This window comes from Lathyrus oleraceus, chromosome 6, assembly GCF_024323335.1.
Source record: "Lathyrus oleraceus cultivar Zhongwan6 chromosome 6, CAAS_Psat_ZW6_1.0, whole genome shotgun sequence".
NCBI classification, from domain to species: Eukaryota; Viridiplantae; Streptophyta; class Magnoliopsida; order Fabales; family Fabaceae; genus Lathyrus; species Lathyrus oleraceus.
Window position 1 is genome coordinate 203577590 of NC_066584.1, and position 15108 is coordinate 203592697.

Here is a 15108-nt window from a genome sequence, read left to right on the forward strand (position 1 = left end):
CTAAAAGAGAGTAGAAAATTGGCAAAAGGTGAAGTCGATCTACGAGTTGGTAATGGAGCAAAGGTTGTTGCCTTAGCCGTAGGAACTTATGAATTGACTTTACCTAGTGGTTTAATAATTTAGTTAGAGAACTGTTATTATGTACCTACAATTAGCAGGAATATTATTTCCGTTTCTTGTTTGGACAAATTCGGTTTTTCATTCATAATAAAGAACAATTGTTGTTCAATTTATTTGAATAATATATTCTATGCTACTGCTCAAATGAACAATGAATTATATGTCCTAATCTCTTGATATGTGGGACATATATTCAAGAAGACTTTATTATGGCATTCCTCAGGGCATCAAAACCCTAATGTTGTCTCATATTCATTGGATGGCCTCCTAAACTTAGTTTCGTTTGATTCTTCACCCATTGTGTGCTTCACTCAACCTCTATTTCATGGCTCATCCATGTTGTTTCCTTGGTCATGATTCCATTCATTTGTGCTTAAGCCCATTAGTCCTAGCCCAAGTTTTTTATTTCACAAACTTCATCTACTTCCATTCATTCATCTGATTATTTTCATGCCATCATTCCTTGGTCCATGGGTTTTGTTTAGGCTCTAGTGCATTGTATCTTATTGACCTTGCTCAGGTCTTTGTGTCTTTCTTTCATGTGTCATTTGTGGTTTCTTTGGTTTGGGTTTATGCAAGTCATTTCAATCCATTTACAATTTAGTTCATTTCATATAAGCCATGTCCATTCATACCTAATTACAAGTCATGATCATCCAAGTCAAAAGTCAATTAACATATTCATCTACCAGATCCATTCATTTTCATTCAAATAACCAATTCCATTCATTTTTATCCATAAAATGTTTCATTACAGACAAAAATGAATAAAATTACATGTTGACCTAATGTTGACTTTTTGGTCAACTTTGACCAAAGTCAACTCAAATCATTTTCCATTCTAAACCCCTAAAACTTCCCATCCTAGTCTAATCCTATCTTCCAAAGCAATGTTAATATTTGGTTTGCTTCTTGTACATGATGGCTTCAAAATCCATGTTGATAATTGTCATCATACCTCTTGTCCATTCCATGTCCACAAGGCCTACATGAACATAAAATAAAATCAGACCATGAGATCAAAGTAACACAATGCAGAAATCTATCAATGCATGATCAACGGAGGCTTAGAAAACCATGAAGCTATTGCATATCATAAGAAAAATACCATGGCCATGCCTCTCGAATTTTCCAAGTCAGAATATGTTGCAAACCAAGATGAAGGTGAGAAAAACAAGAAAGGGGGGGTTTGAATTGTTTGAAAAATTAAGCGCTTTTGCAAAATGAAAATCACACAAAGATTTTATACTGGTTCGCTTATAACACAAAGCTACTCCAGTCCACCCGGCCAAGGTGATTTCGCCTTCAACAAGGACTTAATCCACTAATCTTGAAAGATTACAAACAACCCCTAAGAGAGAAGAAAATCTCTTAGTCCTCTCAAGTCTACAGACTACAAAGAGTCACTTGAGGAAATCAAATAAAAATAGATACAAGATGTGTAATCTAGAGTGCTTCTAAGAAAGCAAATATTACAAACTTAAGAACAAATTTTTCACTTGATAAGCAACAGCTTAGTGAAAATCTTTGAAGAACAAAGATGATTTTCTTGAGCGTGATATGATTTCAGTATAGTTTTGGCTAGTGATTTCTTCATATGTACTGAATGAGATTTCTTCTCTATTTATAGGAGTTGAAGTAGAGTTGAAGTAGCGTTGAATCTGTTGGATATTGAGATGTAATTACGCCATTCCATTAATAGCTTCTGCAGTAGACTTTTTCACTTAGAAGTGACTACTTACCACAATTAGTATCTTCTTTCTTGGAAGTGGAGATTAACGTCTCTTTCTAATTGAGGAAATCCATTTGCAGAACTTTAACTTGGCTTAAACGTTACTTCATCATGATTAACAATTCTGATTAGAGTCTTTGTGTATCTGGAGAATTCTTGCTTCTGATGTTATCTCTTGAAAGTTCAGATGACGCTTGATAACTTCAGACTTTACAGAAGACATTTGTTCAGAGTCAGAGCTTCTAGACTTTACTTCATGTTCAGATGCTTCTGATACTTTGTAGTTTTGTCCAGAGTCAGAGCTTCTTGAAAGAGATTCCTCTTTAGATGCTTCTGATACTTGAGATTTTGCATCTGATCTTGTTTTGCATCTGATGACATCATCAGATTTGTTTCTTCTTTCTTTAGAACCCTGCACACTTAGAAACTTTTCGTTAGGGTACCACTTTTGGTTTCATCCTTTGTTATCATCAAAATCATGGAATCTATTGTAGAACTATTTTTGTTCTTACAATCTCCCCCTTTTTGATGATGACAAAACAAATAAAATTATCAGATTAAACATGAAAAATATTAGATCAGATAGACAAAAGCTCCCCCTGAGTTAGCGCTAGGGAGTTCAGAAGTTCTTACCAGAGCTTTTCCAAGTAATTAGGTTTCTGAAAACTTTCTGCAAATGCTTAACTTTAAAGTTAGAGTTATTTAATCAGAGCTATTATTTAATCAGAGCTTATTTATATCAGAACTATTTCTATAATTGTTGCAGAATGCTTAAGGTTTTAGACATAATTTTCATCAGAGCTATTTAATAATTTCTCCCCCTTTTTGGCATAATCAAAAAGGCATAAAAAATAAAAAGAATAATAGAGAGAAAAACACTTCATTAAACAGCACAAAGGCAAACAGCAGTCAAAAAACAACAGATTCAAAGAAATATCAGAGCTAAAAAAAAGAAAAAGACAGAAGCAAAAAACACTAGGCAACCAAGATAAATCCTAAGTGCCTAAGGGTTTGGAGGAGGAGGAAGTCTCTGTAGTAGCATGGCAAACATATTCTGGAGGTTTTCATTCAGAGCGTCTTGCTTGTCCATCCTTGCCCGGAGCTCACTCTGATCTTGCTTGATCTCTTTCTGATCTTGCTTGATCTCCTTCAGAGTGTTAAGAATCAGAGGGATCGCAGAGGAAGACTCCCCCTGAATCAGAGCCTGCTGAGTTTCAACTTCAGCAGCAGCTTGGGCTTCTGCATCTGCCTTAGCCTTGGCTTCAGCTTCCTGAATTCTCAGAAGTTCTGCTTCCTTTGCCAGGCGTTCTTCTTCCAATCTCTTAGCTTCTTCTTCAGCTTCCTTAGCCAATCTTTCTTCTTCTAATCTCTTGGCCTCAGCTTCTCTAGCCAGTCTCTCTTCCTCTAACCTTCTGGCCTCAGCTTCTCTAGCCAGCCTCTCTTGGAGTCTTTCCTCAGAGTCTCTGATGTAGCCATTTCTGACTTGTTCAGAGATACTCTTCAGCCTGTAAGACTCAGAGGTCATCCAACTAATAACTCTGTTCCAGTGTGTCCTAACAGATTTAGGATCATCACTGACTTCAGAATTTTTAGCCAGAGACTTGATCTTCTGGACTGAGGATTCTGCAACCTGTATAATGGCCTCCTCAAGGGTAGGTATGATAATTTTAGGTTCAGGTTCAGGTGAATGAGGTGGAGAGTTTTGAGGGCTGAGATTTAGAGGTTGAGGTTCAGTTTCTGGTTCTGGCTGGGGTTCAGATTCTGCTTCTGGTTGAAGTTCAGAATCTGGGTCTGGTTGAAGACTGGGGGATGAAGCATAGAGTGGGTTTACATCTAATGGGTCAGAGTCTGGGCTAGGTACAGCGGGAATTAATGGTGGAGTGATATAAGGTTCAGATGGGCGAATTACAGATGGTTGAGTTTCAGAGGGTGTGGTGGTTGTTTGTGGTGGAAGGGAAGTTTGATTTTCAGAGGTAATGGTGGTTGTTTGTTGTGGAATAGAAGTTCGGAGGGGAGAGGTTACTTCAGTTTGTGTTTGGGTTTGTGGGGCGAAATTTTTAGCATAAATTTCAGCTATTGTTGGGGAGTTTGGGTCAGAGTGTTCTTGATCAGAGGACTCATGATCAGAGGACTCTTGGTTAGAAGAAGGGGAAAGGTAAGGGGGTGATTCATACTCAGAAGATGATGAAGAGCTGTGGTGATATAGTTGATTAGGGTCAGAGGTTGTTGTGAAGTTACGGGCAATTTTTAGAACAGGTGGAGGTTGAGAGGTTCTGGTGATTGAGGGTGGTATTTCAGAGGTGATATATATTGGTTGAGAGGAGAGAGGGTTAGAGGAAGCCATTACAGATTCAGAAGAGACAGGAGGAATGGACTTACCAGAAGAAGAAGAGACTTTCAGAGGAGCTTTGGTTCCAGAGGATTCTCCAATTCTGGGTTTCTTTGCCTTCCTTGCTTCCTCAGCTATCTTCTTCTCAGAAAGGCCTCTTTTGTATCTGACCAGATCTTCTACAGAGTCCAGACAGTCTTCTAGGCGAAAATCAGAAACATCAATGCCTTCATCCAGACGATCCTGAAGGTAGATGGCAATGGCATCTCTGGGTTCATTCTTGAAGAACCTTTCAAGGCCATGAGGCATCTTCCTCTGATCCTTCAGAGCTTCCCAGGTCACATTCATAGTGGGCTTGACTCTGATGTCTTTGATGATTCCCATACTCCTCAGATTTTTGGCATTCAGAGGCTTTCCAACGTCAATTGCCAGATCATCCATACATCTGGTCTTCTCCAGAGCATCTACCAGTCCATGCTCAATGAAGATGTCAGAGAGCAATCTTCCCAGAGGAACGTAGGATCTGGGCTTCATATTATTCCTGGTTTCTCTGACTGAATCCCTCAGATATCTGAAGAGGAGAACAGGGAGGTTGATCGGAATACCCTTCTGAATACAGTAGAGGATGCATTTCTGATCAGCGTTGATATAATCTGAAGAGTTGGAGGCTGGACGATGATGGATTGTTCCCAGAATAATCTTCAGCCAAACTCGGAGGTTCTGATGAAGCTCCTTGTTCTTAGATGGGTTTCCTTCAACATTTGCTTTGAAGATTGTAGGGTTAATGACTTCTGTGATGCGCTTGGACCTTGGAGGAATGTTGTAAATCCTTTTACCTCCAGTTCTCTCCATGTTTAGCAAGGAAGCAATTGATGCTTCAGTGATGACAATCTTCACACCCAGAACAAAGGAAACGATGAACTGGTCATCAGCATCTGCACATCTCCAGAACTCCTTCACCAGAAGAGGATAGATTGGACCATACAATCTGTTGAAGTAGTTTTCCCAACCTTGCTTGCGAAGATCTTCAGTTAAATCAACGCCATTTCTTCTCAAATTCTCAAAATCAACCAGCGATTCACATAGAACATCCAAACCTTCAAAGGGAGTTGAAAGGTTTATGTGTTGTTCACGTTCCAAAATGTGAGGTTCTTTGTAAACTGGGGTCGTGGTGACATCTACAACCATGGGTGTTTGAGTGTTTGAGGTTTGGGGGTTAGAAGCAACTTCCATTTGTTGAGAGAAGTTAAAAACTTCTTGCTCTTGAGGATTCATGATGAAGATTGAAGAAGAAGATGAAGAACTGAGAAGGTTGCAGAGAAAACTTCGAGAGAGGGTTTAGGGTTTAAGAGTGAGTGAGAGTGATAAGTGTGTGAAATGTGAGAAAAGTGTTTATATACTAAGGGTAAAAACACATGCAAAACGACACACATACCAGCGTTAGCACAAAAACCAAAATAGCACGTTTGGGGGAAAAATGATTACAGCTCATTAATGAATGTCTAATCCCAACAGTAAGCACACTGCTCAAGGAGATTTCAAGCGTTCTGACCTTTGATTTCTTTTGACAGCCGTCTAGAAGTTCTAGGGTTAGACGCATGTTCCCCACGTGTTGATGTTTCTGATCTTCAGGAATACCAAAGGATTTCTGAAGATTTCTAACTCAGATATCTTCTTAACTTGGTAGAAGTATCAGAGTCAGAGGCAGAAGTATATTTGTTTTTATCAGAATCTCATTTTACATGTTCAGAGCCAATTTTACTCAGGACAATTTTTAATGTTCAGATTTTCTAAGATGAAACGAAATCTATCTTCAGCTAGAGGCTTAGTAAAGATATCTGCCCATTGATGTTCTGTATCAATGAACTTCAGCGTTACTATTCCTTTCTGAACATAGTCTCTAATAAAATGATGTTTAATTTCTATGTGTTTGGCTCTGGAATGTAGAATGGGATTCTTACTTAAACAAATAGCAGCAGTATTATCACAAAGGATAGGAATGTTACTCTCAAAGATTTGTAGATCTTCTAGCTGATGTTTCATCCAGAGCATCTGAGTTGTGCACAGTGATGCTGAGATGTATTCTGCTTCTGCAGTTGATAGAGCAATTGTTGACTGTCTTTTGCTAGCCCAGGAGATTAAGTTGTTTCCCAGAAGCTGGCAATTTCCAGATGTACTTTTTCGTTCTATTCTATCTCCTGCATAATCTGCATCACAATAACCAGAAAGCCTATACTCTGATGTTTTCTCATACATCAGGCCCAGGTTAGGAGTTCCTTTCAGATACTTAAGAATTCTCTTAACAGCTGTTAAATGAGATTCTCTAGGATCTGATTGGAATCTGGCACAAAGACAGACGCTGAAGAGAATATCAGGACGAGTAGCAGTCAGATAGAGAAGAGAGCCTATCATACCTCGATAGAGCTTCTGACAAACCTTGTTGCTTACCTCTTCTTTCTCCAGAATGCAAGTTGGGTGCATAGGAGTCTTTGCAGAATTGCATTCAGACATATCAAACTTCTTCAGAACGTCTTTAATGTACTTGCTTTGATGAATGTACGTGACTTCTGGAGTTTGATTGATTTGAATTCCCAGAAAGAACTTTAGTTCTTGCATTAGACTCATTTCAAATTCTGCCTGCATTAACTTAGAAAATTCTTGGCAAACAGAGATATTAGCAGAACCAAAAATAATGTCATCAACATAAATTTGGCATATCATGAGATCATTTTTATGATTTTTACAGAAGAGTGTAGAATCAACTTTCCCTCTGATAAAATTTTGTTCCAGAAGAAAATTACTTAAGCGTTCATACCAAGCTCTGGGAGCTTGTTTAAGTCCATATAAGGATTTCTTAAGTTTGAAAACATGTTCTGGAAAATTTGAGTTTTCAAAACCAGGAGGTTGATTTACATACACTTCTTCTGAAATATAACCATTAAGAAATGCACTCTTGACATCCATTTGGTATAATTTGATGGAATGATTAATAGCAAAAGATACAAGAAGACGAATAGACTCTAACCTTGCGACTGGAGCAAAAGTTTCATTATAATCAATACCTTCTTGTTGACTATAACCTTGAGCTACCAGTCGTGCTTTGTTTCTGACAACTTCTCCTTTCTCGTTCAGTTTGTTTCTGAAAACCCATCTGGTTCCAATGACATGAGTGCCTCTGGGTTTAGGAACAAGATCCCAGACATCATTCTTGGAGAATTGATCTAACTCTTCTTGCATAGCTGCCACCCAATCATTATCTTGAAGAGCTTCATCACAGGACGTAGGCTCAATCAGAGACACTAGTCCCAGAGGAATATCTTCAGAAGTTCTGAAGGTAGATCTGGTTCTAACAGGTTCATCTTTGTTTCCCAGAATCAAATCTTCAGATACGTTGCTACGACTCTTGACTTTCCTTGGAATTTCTGGAGATTTAATTTCTTCAGAGTCTGGAGTGACAGTTGCTTCTGGAGTTTTCTCAGATTCTACCAGAGTGATCTCTAAATCTGCAAACTTTTCAACTAGCTTTGACTTTTCAGGGTCAAGCTTATCATCAAATCTAACATGAATTGATTCCTCCACAATTTTGGTTTCTGTGTTGTATACTCTGTAGCCTTTAGAGCGTTCTGAGTATCCTAACATAATACCTTTCTGTGCTTTGGAATCAAACTTGTTCAGATGTTCTTTAGTATTTAATATAAAGCAAATGCATCCAAAAGGATGAAAATATGAAATGTTGGGTTTTCTTCCCTTACACAGTTCATAGGGAGTCTTATCCAGAATAGGTCTAATAGAGATTCTATTCTGAATGTAACACGCTGTATTTACAGCTTCTGCCCAAAAGTGCTTTGCTACATTTGTTTCATTGATCATGGTTCTGGCCATTTCTTGGAGTGTCCTATTCTTCCTCTCTACAACTCCATTTTGTTGTGGAGTTCTAGGGCAGGAGAAATCATGGGATATTCCATTAGAATCAAATAATTCTTCAAAATCTTTATTTTCAAATTCTCCACCATGATCACTTCTGACTCTAACAATTTTAGAGTCAAATTCTTTTTGCACTTTAGAACAGAAACTGGTGAATACAGAGTGAGACTCACTCTTGTGCTTTAGGAATTTTACCCATGTCCAGCGGCTGTAATCATCAACGATTACAAGTCCATACTTCTTTCCATTGACTGATGCTGTTTTCACAGGACCAAATAAGTCAATGTGAAGAAGCTCCAGAGGCTTGGAGGTAGAAACAACATTTTTCTTTTTAAAAGATGTTTTTGAAAACTTTCCTTTCTGACAAGCTTCACACAGAGCATCTGAAGAAAACTTCAGTTTAGGTAAGCCTCTGACTAACTCAAGTTTAGTTAGCTGAGAAAGTTTCCTCATGCTAATGTGGCCTAAGCGTCTATGCCATACCCATTGCTCTTCGTGAACTGACATTAAACATTTAACATTTTGATCTTTTAAATCAGAAAGATTTATTTTATAAATGTTGTTTTTCCTCTTGCCTGTGAAAAGGACAGAGCCATCGTTCTGATTAATGGCTTTACACGTTTTTTGATTAAAGATTACATCATAACCGTTATCACTTAATTGACTTATGGATAACAAGTTATGCATTAATCCTTCTACATAAAGAACATCAGATATAGAGGGAAGAGTACCATTACCAATAGTTCCGGAGCCTCTGATCCTTCCTTTCTGATCTCCTCCGAAGCCTACAAAGCCAGCGTCTTTAAGTTCCAGGCTTTGGAACATAGACTTTCTTCCCGTCATATGTCGCGAGCATCCAGAGTCCAGGTACCATGACTGGTGTCTGAACTTTGCTGCATAGGATATCTGCAACATAGATAATCTTATCTTTCGGTACCCAGAATCTCTTGGGTCCTTTCAGATTAGTTTTCCCAGAGTTTCTTACAACTTTGGGTCTTCTAGCATTTTTAAATTTGTGTTCTTGTGTGTGTGTATAGTGGTATGAAAAAGGTGATTTAATTTGGTTACTGGTAGAAGTTTTATCAGAATCAGAATCATACCCAATTCCCCTTTTATTATTCTGACCTACTCCATAAATCATGGATGCCATAATACTCCTATTTATCCCATTCTTCAGAAATTGTTGAAAAGCTTCTTCATATTTATAAATAATTTCATTTGAAGTTTGTGGTGCTTGAGACAACACTTCTTCTAATTTTAAGCTTTTTGTTTTAGCTCCATCTCTTTCTAACGTTAAAGATTTGATTGTATCTTCATGTGCTAGAATTGTTGTCTCAAGTTCACTACATTCTTCAGATTTTGCTTTAAGAAGGCCTTTAATGCTTTTAACTTTTTGTTTTAATTTCTGAAGAGAGGTAAGAGTTTCTGATAAACATGATTCTAAGTCAGATCTAGAAAGTTCAGAAAATACCTCTTCAGATTCTTCATCTGAGCTGCTGGATGTGGTAGCCATAAATGCTACGTTGGCTTGTTCATCAGAGTCAGATTCTGATGATCCTGATTCACTATCGTCCCAGGTCGCCATTAATCCTTTCTTTGTTCTGAAGGCATTTTTCTTGAAGCTTTCTTTCTTAGAGTTATCTTTCTTCAGCTTGGGGCATTCATTTCTATAATGACCTGTTTCTTTACATTCAAAACAGGTAATATCTTTATTAGGTTTACCTTTTGAAGTTGACTCTGATCTATCCCCTCTGGGTCTTGATCTTCTGAAGTTGTTGTTGTTCCTTCTTTTCCAGAGTTGCTTAACTCTTCTGGTTAGTAGAGACAGCTCTTCTTCATCATCAGAGTCTTCAGGTTCAGAGTCATCAGTGTCTGCAGTTTCTGCTTGAAGAGCCTTGGTTCTGTCTGACTTCCGTCTTTCAGGTCTGGACTTCAGCGCCACTGACTTGTTCCTTTTCTGAGGCTCATCCTCCTCTAGTTCTATCTCATGACTTCTGAGAGAGCTAACAAGTTCTTCAAGGCTGATGTTGTTCAGATCCTTTGATAGCTTCAGAGCAGTAACCATTGGTCTCCATTTCTTTGGCAGACTTCTGACAATCTTCTTAACATGATCTGCAGTCGTATATCCCTTATCTAGCACTTTAAGACCTGCAATAAGAGTTTGGAATCTGGAAAACATAGCTTCTATAGCTTCGTCATCTTCCATCTTGAAGGCTTCATATTTCTGGATCAACGCCAGAGCCTTCGTCTCCTTGACTTGGGAGTTTCCTTCATGGGTCATCTTCAGAGAGTCAAGTATATCTTTAGCCGTCTCTCTGTTGGTGATCTTTTCGTATTCGTTGTATGATATAGCATTTAGAAGTATTGTTCTGGCCTTGTGATGATTTTTGAACTCACGTTTCTGATCTTCTGACATTTTGCTTCTGGGAACTTCAGCTCCATTTAAGGTTGGAGGTTTGTATCCATCTGTGACAATGTCCCAGAGGTCAGCATCATAACCAAGAAAGAAACTTTCGATTCTATCTTTCCAGTAATCAAACTTTTCTCCATCAAAAACAGGAGGCTTGGCATTGTAAGAATCTTTCTCATTTGAGTGGGCCATTTGTTTTTCTCGCACTGGATCTCTCTACACGGTTAAGTGTTTGATTTGAAAATCAATAACAGAGCCGGAGCTCTGATACCAATTGAAGGTGAGAAAAACAAGAAAGGGGGGGTTTGAATTGTTTGAAAAATTAAGCGCTTTTGCAAAATGAAAATCACACAAAGATTTTATACTGGTTCGCTTATAACACAAAGCTACTCCAGTCCACCCGGCCAAGGTGATTTCGCCTTCAACAAGGACTTAATCCACTAATCTTGAAAGATTACAAACAACCCCTAAGAGAGAAGAAAATCTCTTAGTCCTCTCAAGTCTACAGACTACAAAGAGTCACTTGAGGAAATCAAATAAAAATAGATACAAGATGTGTAATCTAGAGTGCTTCTAAGAAAGCAAATATTACAAACTTAAGAACAAATTTTTCACTTGATAAGCAACAGCTTAGTGAAAATCTTTGAAGAACAAAGATGATTTTCTTGAGCGTGATATGATTTCAGTATAGTTTTGGCTAGTGATTTCTTCATATGTACTGAATGAGATTTCTTCTCTATTTATAGGAGTTGAAGTAGAGTTGAAGTAGCGTTGAATCTGTTGGATATTGAGATGTAATTACGCCATTCCATTAATAGCTTCTGCAGTAGACTTTTTCACTTAGAAGTGACTACTTACCACAATTAGTATCTTCTTTCTTGGAAGTGGAGATTAACGTCTCTTTCTAATTGAGGAAATCCATTTGCAGAACTTTAACTTGGCTTAAACGTTACTTCATCATGATTAACAATTCTGATTAGAGTCTTTGTGTATCTGGAGAATTCTTGCTTCTGATGTTATCTCTTGAAAGTTCAAATGACGCTTGATAACTTCAGACTTTACAGAAGACATTTGTTCAGAGTCAGAGCTTCTAGACTTTACTTCATGTTCAGATGCTTCTGATACTTTGTAGTTTTGTCCAGAGTCAGAGCTTCTTGAAAGAGATTCCTCTTTAGATGCTTCTGATACTTGAGATTTTGCATCTGATCTTGTTTTGCATCTGATGACATCATCAGATTTGTTTCTTCTTTCTTTAGAACCCTGCACACTTAGAAACTTTTCGTTAGGGTACCACTTTTGGTTTCATCCTTTGTTATCATCAAAATCATGGAATCTATTGTAGAACTATTTTTGTTCTTACACAAGAAGCCCGACATGACTTGAAATGCATAATGTACATGCTGCAGAATGAGTAATGCAAGCATGGTAATTGCAGTCATGTATCACAACACAACCTGCCATGAAATCAGGCCAACAATTCAACATCAACAACTTGCCATGACTCACAAACCTTCAAACTGGCAGTCCAAGTCAGAACTTACAAATTGCAAAGAAGAATTCCAGACAGAACCAGTCTAACTCAATGCATTGCTCAACTGGTTTTCACCTTAACATTCGAACCTAACTGACATTGATGAAAACAAGGCAACCAATCTAACTGAGTCAATTATCCCAACTGGTTTTGCATTAACAGAACATTGAGTTGAATTACATTCTGCAGGAAATAGATTAACCTCGGATGAAATTGGCCCTTAAATTCAAATGGATTTTACTTCAAACTCACATTTCATTAAACTCAAATTAAAACCCAAATTCATTTCAGTTTCATTTCTAACCTACCTTGACAGAATTTTGGACTGATAATTAACTTCCTAATTCCAAGGAAATTTGAGTTGAATTTGAGATGCATTTAGCCATATTTCTAACAGAATTTGAGGTATGAAAGTCTATAAATTGCAAGCTCAACAACTCAATCAAGGATCACGAATCATAAATCATAAATCTCTCTACAACCTCACTGCATTTCATAACTCTCTTCATTCAAAACTCAGAGATTCATATAGCCTCCTTCATCACTTAGAGCTCTCTCCCTCTCAAACTATCTGCTCACGATCTCTTAAGAAATCTGAAGAAGAAGAAGAAGAAGAACAACAACAACAAAAGGGAGAAGTTAACGAATCGGAGCATACCTGAATTTTGTTGTCGTCGCCGTCTCCAGCTTCGTCTTATCTGGTAGGTTGCTCGATCCTTTTCTTCATTTCACTACAATCTCGTTACTGGTCTGTAGCTTAGAGCCCAGGGAATCAGAGTCCCAACCTTTTGGGCTCCAATTCAACCAGATATCCATTTAATTTCAGATTCAAGACCTAGGGTTCTTCCGCTATTTGGTTCGATTAGATTTTATGGTTAGGTTTAGGTTTCAAAGAAAATTATTGGCATTTCTGTGTTTAGCTTAAAAAGAGGAAGATGATGGTGGATTTGATTTTTTTTCTGGAAAAGCTTCGCCGCCGAGGGAAACTCAAGTGCGGCAGAGACGAACGTAGTGAGTGAGAGGGAGGGAAAGAATGTTTGAATTCAATATTGTGTGTTGAGCCTCTTGAGGAGACCCACATGCAGTTGACTACTGCAGCTTCAGTGTGCATTTAACACGTGCTTGATGATTCACGTGGCTCAAGGAGATGACTCATGTGCATTATGGATGTTGGGATATTCATCTTGGGCCTCGTTGTGGGCTTATGCCAATTTGATGAACACCTGCCATGGCTTCACCTTCCCATTTTTGTCTTGAGTTTCGTTTGGGCGAGCAACTCAAGGCCCAAGCGCGTTTTCTTCCATGCAAACCCTAGTTCAAGGCTTGTACCCCCCTTTTTAAGTTCATTCTTATTAATTGTTTTTAATCATTTTGTTAATTGTTTTTTTAGATTTTTAATTTTTTGTTAGTTAGGCCAATTAGAGAATTTTAATTAGGATTAACTTGATTAGAATTTTAGAACTTAATTAGAATTAGGATAATAATTGATTAGAATTAATTGTTTTAGTTATAAATAATTAGAATAATTTATTTTAAGTAGATTTTAATTTTGGAATTAATTTCCTAATTGAATATCCATGTAAAGTGAGTCTTTTAACCTTAGGGTTTTGTCATAGAATTTCATGTTCCCTTAGATTAGGGCTTGATGTAGATTAATTGATCTTTTTAATCATTGTTTTTCATGTCATATTTGATTGATGATTAATTTGATCCTAATGTTGCATGATCCCCTAACTTAGGGTTTGCACATATTATTTGATTAACCTTTAGATAATTTTTCTACGTGGTTAACCAATAATTCAATCCCTTTGATTTAAGTTGATCAAAATAAATTTTGATTAACTAAATCCTTCGATTTGTGTATAATCTCACAGTCTATTCAAGTGATCAAAAGTCCCCTGATCACTTGATAGATTTAATTTTTGTAATACTGTGGATCTCAAGGTCTCAAAGACTTTCATGCAAGGCATACCAAACAAATCAAGCAGTGGATTATAGAAAGCACATCATAGGTGTTTCTTCAAGAGCTTGTCAATCAAGATTTATATTGTATGACATGAGCCTTAAGAAATAGAGAATGAATGAGAGTGGAGAATTCCATTAACTCATTCTGAATATCTTTGGATACGGAATGAATGACCCAGTTACTCATCGTATTCACCTCTATTCATAGACTTTAGCACAATTCAAATCACATGATTATCAAGTCTCAATTCACAAAGCAAAAGTGCAACAACCAGAAGCCTTTGTCAGTAACTTTCCAATCATGATTCAAGTTGTATGCCATGATCCTTAAGTAACAAAAAATGATGAGAGTGAAGCATTCTTATCCTTATATAGGGTATCCTTGGGTACAAGATGAATGATCCAGTTGCTTAAGGTATTCGCCTTTGTTCATAGACTTTAGTGCAATTCGAATCAAATGATTGACAAAGTCTTCATCATCATGAGGAACATCAAGGATTTTTCTTCAGCAACTTGAAAGTTATGATGAGAATCACATGTCACGAGCCTTAAGTAGTAAATAATTAATAAGAGTGGAGAATTCCATTAACTCATTATGTATATCTTTGGGTACAGGACAAATGACCCAATTGCTCATTGTATTCACCTTTACTCATAGACTTTAGTATGGTTCATATCTAATTACTGCCAAATATTTTCATATTTCATTATCATATATCATTTATCTCGACTCAGTCTCTTGTTGCCTTTGTTTCGGTCACAGTGAGCCAAACTACGGAGCTCAGACTTTCTCAATTGCACAGTGAGAATACGTAGGCAAGAGGATTCAGATTCTCTACAAGCTGCCTTATTTATTATTTCTTCATCAATCAATACCATCCTTTTGAAATCAAATACTTTATCCCTGTGGATTCTCTGCATATCCTTTTAGGACAATTATGCACCTTGTGAACCCATAGATTTTTTCCTTAATGCCAAACACATAATTCATTTGTTTTTGGTCATGACAATACAGTGGTATGATGCATATGGCCCCCTGTATCTTAGTTTGTACCTCCTTTACTCTTTGGTTCAGAGTTTATTCCTTCATAGATTCA

General features: G+C 37.4%; 1 long non-coding RNA gene across 1 annotated transcript; it reads right to left on the reverse strand.

The window, feature by feature from the left end:
• Nucleotides 1–788: 788 nt before the first annotated feature.
• LOC127094464 (uncharacterized) lies at nucleotides 789–13156 on the reverse strand. Its single transcript, XR_007792630.1, has 2 exons — nucleotides 12705–13156; nucleotides 789–1105 (listed from the first exon to the last, which is right to left on the reverse strand). It is a non-coding gene; the product is annotated as an uncharacterized LOC127094464 (long non-coding RNA).
• Nucleotides 13157–15108: the final 1952 nt, after the last annotated feature.